Below are 10,823 nucleotides of genomic sequence, written 5' to 3'. Positions count from 1 at the left end.
CTGGTAAACATTGTGGTGTATTTCATTTGGTTTTGATTTGTATACAGTTAGTTTTTGCATCATGAATAGAAACATCATTATATCTCAAAGAAGTCAAACATAAAAACGATATTTTCAACCCGATTAAGTCACTGCATTAAAATTATTTTTCACCATTACTGAAATCCTATGGAATTGTAGTCCGCTCCTGAAAAAATCTGAAACAATCGGAGATTTGCAGCTATAAGTCAATTTGTTATATAAACTGACAAATGTCTTCTGCGCTAGGTCCTTACTTATTTCCTTGTTTCGATTTTACTTAATCCTGTCTTGTTTGCATCGGAATTCGTTTGAATGACTTGCATGCATCACCTTTTCCCGCCCTCTTGTTATCTGTATCAAGTCACTGACGAATTTCTGTAAAAATTATGGTTGCATACTTCTGTTACATGTGTTCAAATTATTTTTCTATCAAATATGTTAACATGCAATATAAATATGTTGACATGCAAGAAACACAAAAAGCCTTTAAAAACACCAAAAAGAGGCCCATGGACCACATCGCTTACCTGTGCAACAAAAGGCATGATAAAAACACCCTAATGGAGTAATAATACAAAATATATGGACAATGTGGTATAATACATGTAGATGTATAAATAAAAAATACATACCCCCTATTCTGTGACACGCTACAAAAATGAATGAAATCGCCCTGTTGATCGAAAAATTGGGACATATAAAAGAAAGCGCCTTGCTTTGGCGATGTAGAATATAAATAAAAATACATACTCCCATTCTGTGACACGCCTCCGAAAATGAATGAAATAGCCCTGTTGATCGAAAAATTGGGACATATAAAAGAAAGCGCCTTGCTTTGGCGATGTAGAATGTAGTTTCTCGAGATTATATTCTAGACTATATGAATTTGTCTTTATTCATCAATCCAAACTGAATTTGTTTATTGTTTACTTAGGACCCATTATCAATCAATACTTACATTCAACCATAGTAGACAATAGATAACAACGTGTTGAAATGACCAACACCCCCTCCTTCCAACTTCATGACAATCCATTTTTAACTTCATAATTACATACGTGCATAGTGAGTATCCTTTTTTTTAAATCTTGCTCATTGTTGCTTAATACATCCCTTAGAACTTTTCAATTAAATTACACAATTAAAAGTTGTCACGTTGAACATGCATTGTTGTTGTTGTTTTTTTTAAATATAATGATGCTAGCTTGCGTTTCGTAGAATGCAACTTTCAAACTTTAGATATGCCTGACGTTAGGCAATTAATACTAGTGATACAGGTACCTTTCAATATCTTCAGTATATAAATACCACAACCACTTTTTTTTTAAAACAAAAGTTTTGAAAGTTCTTACCCTGGACATATACATTTTTCTATAAATTGCAATAGATCGCAAAAAAAATACCCCAAAACATAACAACTAAAGTTACAAGCTTAAACAGATCATCCATTTGTCGGCGGAGAAAATCAGTAAACATGTCAGAATGTCAAAATGTCAGAAAATACATTTAAGCTCGAGACGGATGTCATTTTAATGAAATTTACATAACTTCCTGTTTTTAGATGTAGAGGTATGTCGACGTCGGAAACAATCATCCTGAAATCACATTATGAATTAATTTTGAACTGATTTTTCCTCTGCGGGGAATAATTAAAGATGGGAAGAAAGGCAATAATCGACAACACTTGATCGGTATATATAAACTAAAATCGGTGGCAGTTAAAAATTTGAAAAAACTTTAACTATTAAATTTAAGATCAAATGAACTTTGGAAAAATGCCAAAGAGCGTTAAATTTGGTATCAAGTTATCGCACTTTGTATTTTTTTTCGAAGTTCGTTATAAAGATAAATCACCCTTTTTTAAGCTCGCGAAAGACACTTAACAAACTTAACGAACTTTGAAAAACATATCTTTAGATAAAAAATTTTGGGATTCGTGTTTTAATAAGTTGGTAGTATGACGATTTGTAAATACCTATATATGACTGTGATTTATCGTCATTAAGAACGAGGGGTTGACAACTACAGCTACTGCTCAATTATCTGTACATGATTAAATTGATTGCAGGAGAAAGGCCCAACCCCTCACCCATCCTTACTTTATAAATATATTCAAAGAACTGGGATAAATTAAAACGAATGGAAAAAAGGATTAAACTTTGCTGTAACATATTGAAAAAAGGAGATGGCCAAAGAATGTCTTTTTCCATGGTATGATAAAATATGTAGGTGTCTAAACAAAAACCCTTTTTCATATTCAAACCAAAAAAATCACTCCAAATTAAAATAGTTACATTTCACAAACATCCAAATATTTAAAATCAACTAGAAACAAGAATAATGGTATGTTTTAAATTGCACTGATATTAAAAAAAAACAAGCTTGTGTTTCATATACATAACCAACAAATTTTTTTTCTCATGTATTTTATAAGCACATGAAGTTTATAGACGTTCGGACTGTTTATTGAATTGATCTCTTTTGGTTTTGGCATTCTCAATGTTTTGTAACACATTAGATATGAATAATGAAAAAAGGAATTATCAGTGAGCTTATAAAAACAAATGTTAATCAAGAAACAGTTTATCAAGTTAGATTAGAACCCTTTAATTAAAAGTAACCCACTGACTTATACAAGGTTTAAATAGTCACATACTACATAGAATTATCAAGTATTTTGTCCAAAACATAAACATTTTTTAAGTGCGATTTTTCGACAGGATCAACGTACATTAATTCTTTTTATTCAAAATTATCGACTTGGTCCAAAAATTAACGCATTTAAAATAATGCAATGCAAGTTCGTTGTTACATGATCCTCATACTTAATAAATAGGTCTACAGAAAAAGGTAAAATATAATATTGAATAATTAATATAGCTAACAATCTGTGGTTTTCTCTACATTAAGTCACAGACAGGTCTGGGCTATTTGTCTGCTATATCTACAGCCGGAATGCTGTGCTTATATGTGAATATTTTGGCTTTCTTTTTTTAAATTAAATAACTTTTAAGGCGCACCGAACCGCATAGGTATCGAAACGTCCCGTCACAGCTTACACATGTCTGAAAAAAAGGTTATTTCATTTTTTTGGTAATTACCTAACGTATATTATTTAATAAGCAATGGCTGGGAGTAATAAATTTAACAGAGATGTATATGTTTATGCATTTTAAATAAAATGAGTATGTGGATATTGTGACTGTATAAGATTTGTTTTTTTTAGTTGAGGGGGATTTCAGTACTTCGATCAGTCATTGAATTTGCAGGTGATATTTTTTTCATTCATAATTAATGTCTTCTGTTGTCAACGGAAGATCTTGTAGATTCTGTTGATAATTCTTTTTTTTCTTCTAGACTTTTTTTAAAACTCGAATATCTTGCTTGTTTGTTGTCCTATAAAGTTCAAATTTTCAGGGCTTATTGGTAGTTACTATTTCTCAATATATACGGAAAATCGTTGAAATTAACACTTCCGGTACCGAGGTATTCTCCTTTTTTAAAAAAAAAGGAATTCCTTTGCACGCAAAGGCTCTGAAACTGCCGATAGCATGTAACAAAGTCACAAATCTTGAAAAAAATACTTTAAACGTTGTCCTCCGAGTTTTATTTTTACAATATTCCCCTTTAAAATTTCAAGAAATTAATTTGAATTTTGTGCTTCAAAAATGCCGATTTTTGGTTATGTTTTTGTCTCGTAGCTCTTTAGTTTAAAGTTTTCTCTGAACGCATACAGAACAAAACATGTGCAACATATTATGGGCTTTCACTTGAAACCATTAAAAAAGGACTGGCTCCTTCAATTAGAGGTCTAGAGCCCTTAAAAGTCTTCGCTTTATTACTCAAAAATTGTTAATATTTTCCTATAGTTGTCGATAGAAAAATTGTTTATTATGGTGCTATCAATGTCGTTACAAAATTATTTTGTACGGTAATGCATAATATGGGTGTAAAAAGCTTGTCTTGTTAACATGTATCTGTTTTCATTTGGCAAGTAAGCGAATAGTCTTCGTGCGTATAACGGACACACAATTACAGCTGAAAGTGTACCAGCATATACGGGATGCTTTGATTCATTAGAAAAAAGAGTCTAAAAAGTATACGTGTACATGTTTTTCTTACAGCCTTACAGTCACCTCTGTTTGGGTCTTATAGTGGACAACCGTTAAGAAAAACGAAAACGAGGAAATATAAACGTTCTTTTTCTTATCTAGTGAGATACATAAACTGGATAAAAAAATTTTCCATGAAATAGATATGAGTCATTTCACTGCAAGCATTTCAAATCGATGTGTGCGACATTACGTAACCCATCCCTCGCCCGCGGCCGAGAAAAGTCGGTCGCCATGGTCGCGGCTGCACTACCTAGCGGTCAGCTGTTATCTAATACACAAGAGTCGCGTCTGGCATATGTGATTTTATTTAGCCGCAAACACAAGAATCGTTTTTACATTGATTACACATTAAAGCTTACTATTCTTAATTTGAATGAAACGATAAAGTGTCAATTAAGAAATCGTTCTGTTTATTCATAAAAGCAATGCCATTCTCAAAATGGAGCAGTATCAGACTGATAGACCAACTGTGGGATTTTAGTCGAAAAAACTTATATTGATTAGCGTTTAGTCGTCATACTGCAAACAATTTAAATCTTAGTGGGTTCTGAGCTCTCTATGTGTGTTTTACCTTTACGTAAGTTATCCGATCCCTCATCCGCGGCCGAGGAGGTCGGTTGCAGCTGTACTGCCTAGAGGTCAGCGGATATCTAGAAACAAGATATACTTGTTTGAGTTTTTATTCAAGAACTGTTTTAATTTTATGTTCTAAAAGTTTGCTCATCTTCAATTTATCTAATTAAACATTAGAATGTAAATTGAGAAGTCATTCTGAAATTTGATAAAAGCGATATTATTCCGAATCAGAACCATGGTCATGAAACATAAATCACTGGTGAATTTTGTAAGTCTAAAATGTTCTAAAAGCTATACTTATAATGTTTTAGACAAACAACGAAAAACCACAAATATTAAACCTTAAAATATTAATGATGATCACCCCTAGCACATAGCCAAGGAGATCCCGCGCGAGTGGACAAGTGATCTGCGGTAGCTTCATGTTCTTCAACATATACTTTATCAAACGTGCATGTTTATTGATATTTTGTACGATCCAAACTATTTGTTTATTCGAGATTTTGACTGGTACATGTAATATTGACTTGTGTTTCAACTTCAGATTTTTTTTTAATTTACCCACGAATATTTCCGCTAAATACTGCTGAGAGGTTTTACAGCTATCGTAGAAAGAAGTTGACGTTTTCATAAGGTTGCACAAAAAATGAGAGAGAGAGAGAGAGAGAGAGAGAGAGAGAGAGCGAGAGAGCTCAAAATTGGAAGCATTATTTAGCAGAATTAAACATGAGGCCCAGGGGCCACATCGCTCACCTGAGCAACAATTGCCTTAATTCTGATCAAATTAGCATTACAGTATCAAACTATCTTGACAACTAAGTACAGTAGATCTTGCTAAAAAAAATTGAAAATCTGCCAATTTTTATCCACCTCTTTCTTTTGGTAAATACCAAGCCCCTTTTGTTGTTGTACCTGTAAGAAGATTTTTCTCTATTCCTATATACCCCCCCCCCCCCCCCCATTTTGTGGCCCAGCTTTTCTCTAGGGTATCATGGTTTCATCAAACTTATATCTGCATAACCTGTGCTTTCACACTAAGTACTGAGTTTTGGACCGAAAAACTTTCCCAGAATATTTTTAAAGATTTTCTCTATATATTCCTATGTAAAAATTCAAACCGCCATCACGGCCCCACCCTACCACTAGGGACTGTGAGTTTGAATTTACACTCCCCGAGGATGCCTCTACACAAGTTAAAGCTTTTCTGGCCAAATGGTCTTTAAAAAGAAGATTTTTAAAGATTGTCTCTATATATTCCTTTAGAAAACATGATCCCCCAATTGTGGCCCCATCCTACCCCCGGGGACTATGATTTGAACAAACTTGAATCTACACTACCTGAAGATGATTCCGATTGAAATTGAGCTTTTCTGATTTTTATAGATTTTCTCTATATATTCCTATGTAAAACTTGATCCCCCGATTTTGGCCCCACCCTACCCCCGGGGACCATGATTTGAACGAGCTTGAATCTACACTACCTGAAAATGATTCCATTTAATTTGAGCTTTTCTGGCCAAATAGTTTTTGAGAAGAAGATTTTAAAAGATGTTCTCTATATATTCCTATGTAAAACTTGACCCCCCAATTGTGGCCCCACCCTACCCCCGGGGACCATGATTTGAACAAATTTGAATCTACACTACCTGTGGATGCTTCCATTTTAATTTGAGCTTTTCTGGCCCAATAGTTTTTGAGAAGAAGATTTTTAAAGATTTTCTCTATATATTCCTATGTAAAACTTGATCCCCTTCTTGTGGCCCCTCCCTACCCCCGGGGACCATGATTTGACCAAACTTGAATCTACACTACCTGATGATGCCTCCACACAAGTTTTAGCTTTTCAGGCCAAATAGTTTTTGAGAAGAAGATTTTTAAAAAATACCAACAAATTTTCAATAATTCTCAATTATCCCCCCTTTAAAGAGGGCGTGGCCCTTCATTTGAACAAACTTGAATCCCCTTCACCTTGTGGTGCTTTGTGCCAAATTTGGTTAAAATCTGCCCAGTGGTTTTTGAGAAGAAGACGAAAATGTGAAAAGTTAACAACGACGACAACGACAACGACGACAACGACAACGACAGACAACGGACAAGTTGTGATCAGAAAAGCTCACTTGAGCCTTTGGCTCAGGTGAGCTAAAAAAAGAAACACTCTCAAAGCGTTCAATGCAGGGTAAAAAATCAAATATCGAATTAACACATGCGGTAGAGGCTGACACGATAACTGAATTGTCCATTTGAGAATGTTACATGTAACATGGCCCGTACGAAAAATTCCACCCTGACTTAAGGCGGACTGAAGGCGAAATTTGAAAGGCGGATTCCGTCTTTCATTTCTCTGAATGTATAAATGATATCATAGATTCAGGGTGGAGTCCGGGCGGTATATGGCTCGAAATATTTAAATGAAATTAAGTGTATCCCGGGTAATAAAAATCCGCCTTAAAACAAACGGGAATCCGCCTGAATCTTAGGTGGAATCCACCTTATGATTAATTGGAATCCGCCTTAATATAAGGTGGAATACGCGAGATTCCGCCCTAAAATAAGGTAGAATCCACCTAAATATAAGGTTGAATCCGCCTTAATACAAGGTTGCGTCCGAATCCGCCTTAGGGTATAGATGAACACTTTTTACAATGGACAGAAACACTTCTTTTGATTTATGCTTTTGAATCCGGTGCCTAAATCATTTTAAATTATCACCGGATGGGGTGGAATCATTGCCTTCATTTCTTTTATAAATCAGTGGCCAGACTTAAAACATAAAACCATCTATAATTCCTGTGTATTTCCTTTTTTAAACACACCATAATACAGACATCACATCAAGAATATCTTTATATTTTCCTAATGTTTGCCTTCCACTTAATATAATAAGTTGAACTTTTTGATTTACAGTCCACGTTTTCACTCTTTTGTACAGGTAGTTCCTTGGAAAGTTTCTAGAGTAGCTCAGATCTTCATTGAATCTTTTCGGTAATTGCATCACTAAAAATACTTCTCTCACATATTCTGAAAAAAAAATACATGTAATTTGATAAAGCATTACTTCCGTAATAACAAACACTCGATCAAATATAAATATATCAATATACATATATACCTTTTTGTTATTATCATGATTATAAAGAATACCTTTCAACAATGTGAACTAATAAAAAGAGATCCAATCCTTACCTTCAAAATTTTGATGTTGGTAGGGTTCATGTAAATGGTATAACTGACATTCTACTTTTTAGTCTCCCATGTTCATTGTCCTTTTGCTTTTGAGCTAGTTTTTATTTTTATCAGGCTGTTTCTCAATCCTCATACTAGGACAGCTTAAATATAAGAAGGCAGCTTGCTGCTTTCCTTTTTTTTTAATTGTTTAGCATAATGTCAGTTGTTTTCAACAGCTTTCAAATCTAAAGGAATGAATGAAGGGATTTCTATAGTTTATACATTGTGTGACATTTACGCACTGTCTAATATCTTTTAAATGAAGAATAGTTTAAACCTATTTTTTCTTCACATACAATTAGCACAATTTTAACTGTACTTTAGTACTTTTATTGATAAAGTCATGAACAAAATCAAAATTTGACTTACTTTCGATATTAACATTAAGGTTCCTGTGTTCATGTCTTTAAGTCCACATAACGCGCACACTTTGCTTAACTCCATAAGACTTGGTTTACATCAAATAGCTGTAAATAATTTTCACTGTATTTCCCAAAAATAATTCTCATAACGGTTTATACATGTCTAAATTTTGTAACACAAAGATGATCAAGAAAGTAAGGCATAACCGCTGTTGCCAAATTTAAAACTCATAAAGCGCGAGCCTCCGAGGCCAGAAATATGATAAGGGGTAACGCTGATTTTATGTTTACAAGTGCTTGATGGCCGTAGTAAAACAATTTTTAGTAGCAGTTTAAAAGTACAATAAATATGCTAGCGTGTTCATAACTCACATCTGTCTTTATATGGATTAAATATGCGGCTAAAATAGTATGTACATGTTTAAAATTATGATAGAAAAAAGATTTTTCCTGTTGACGCCCCTTTGTAATACAGGGAGAGACTGCGGCTCTTGCCTGTGTAATAAATGGCAGTCTGTGTATTGAGGTCAAGATAAAATTAACCAGCCTGTGTGTAGAACATACATATATAACCTGTTTAATAGTGTCATCGGATTATCAATTTGAATTTAAGGTTACAAACCATTGTTTCAAATTGTATGTTTGTGTCATTTGAAGATTTTAAGAAAAATATTTGTGCACGGGCAGCCCCATTCCAGAAAATATTAATTATCGACGTTCGATTTATGGACAAAATTAAACAATTTAATTGAAGAAAGAAGTAAAGTTTATTGAGTGATTAAGGTTACAAACCATTGTTTCAAATTGTATGTTTGTGTCATTTGAAGATTTTAAGAAAAATATTTGTGCACGGGCAGCCCCATTCCAGAAAATATTAATTATCGACGTTGGATTTATGGACAAAATTAAACAATTTAATTGAAGAAAGAAGTAAAGTTTATTGAGTGAAAGTAACAGACAGTTTATAAGAATGGGCTATTTATAGCACAGAAAATAAACTGTTGTGACCTTTAACACGATTTGGCCAAGTTTTAGCCGTAAATTTTATATTATAATAACTTGCAAAGAATTGCCAATTAGCTAGGTTAAGGCGGAATATTTAATGATTGTAAGGGCGGAACGGGCAGTGAGAAATAATACGGTTAACTTTAACAGAAAACGGCTAGATGCTGAAAATACGGCTAAGGTTTGAGGTAAGGTCCGGTTATGAATAAGATGGAATCCGTCTAACATTCAAAGCGTTTTTCATGTACGCCTTTGATACACCCTGAGTCCAGCCGGAAAACGGCCAACATTTTCGTACGGGTAGTTTCAAACAAGTTTTGTTTATATTTTATCGGTTACATTATCACAGTGAAGGGCTTTTTTTTCTTAAAATGTGGCGAAAATAAATTTTTGACGACTTACTTAACGTGTAAAATTTTCTCCTCAATGTGTGTCACTATCCTACCCGTGTGATTATTCGGTCAGTCTATGCTAATTCAATCCGCTCCACGTGCGACCGAAAATGTCATGTCGCTTCAGCGCACATAGCTCAGAATAATGCCGCCAGCCTGCAGATCAGCAATTGTTATATTGTTGAGTAACATTTGGAAGGGTGCTTTCACTGCAGTTATCAGTTGTTAAACAATAAGTGTCTAAATATTCGATGTCAACCGTCACCTGTTGAATACGCTTAACTTATATTATACTTCTATTCTCAGATACATAAATAACTTATTAAGTTATTTATGTCTCTGATATTATAAGTTAAAAGTTTTAAGTCAAAGACCTTAAATAAAATTTGTTCTCAGGATTAGAGGTAATGATATACGACTACATTATGCAATGAAGTCGAGTCGTCATAGAAATAATCAGAGTACTGCAAGTGTCGACAGTTTCTTATTTCTTTAAAAGACCATAGTTCAACTTACTTGCAGACTTAAATATACCGACTTTTTTGCCTCCCCAAAATGTATGCACTTAATTGCGATAGATATGTGTTCTTGGGGATTTTACTTATTGTTATATGCACATTGATAAACAAAAATCAGTGAAGTTGCAATTGTGTAGTATGAGGTTGTAATGCAAATTAATTGACTCAGCTGAATATTTTATTTTAAATCTGGCTTGTCATAATGGGAGATTGTTAAATTGTAGCTTGTTAAATCTGAAAAATTCTAGAACAGAAGAAATAAAGTCTTTATGGCTTCTTATTTATAGGTACGTGTAGATAAAGCTAATTTAGATTTTCTTTCACCATATAAAAAGTGATGTTTTTCTTAACTTTAAATATAGATCTTAAGAAATTCAGTATCTAACTTCTCAAAATCTTTGATACCTTACCACTTGGGAATCATTTAGTGATGCAAATTGACAAATGCCATTGAAAAGACACCATTGGAACCCAAAAGTTTCCTATGCTTTCCCACGATGATGAGAAGAACTTAAACGTGCATACAAATCATACATTTACATGTATATTTATATGTGATATGATAGAAATAATTGAACAATTATAGGGGTTTTTTTGTGCCGCACAAAA

The sequence above is a fragment of the Crassostrea angulata genome, chromosome 5, assembly GCF_025612915.1.
Source record: "Crassostrea angulata isolate pt1a10 chromosome 5, ASM2561291v2, whole genome shotgun sequence".
NCBI classification, from domain to species: Eukaryota; Metazoa; Mollusca; class Bivalvia; order Ostreida; family Ostreidae; genus Magallana; species Magallana angulata.
This window is presented reverse-complemented; position numbering follows the sequence as displayed.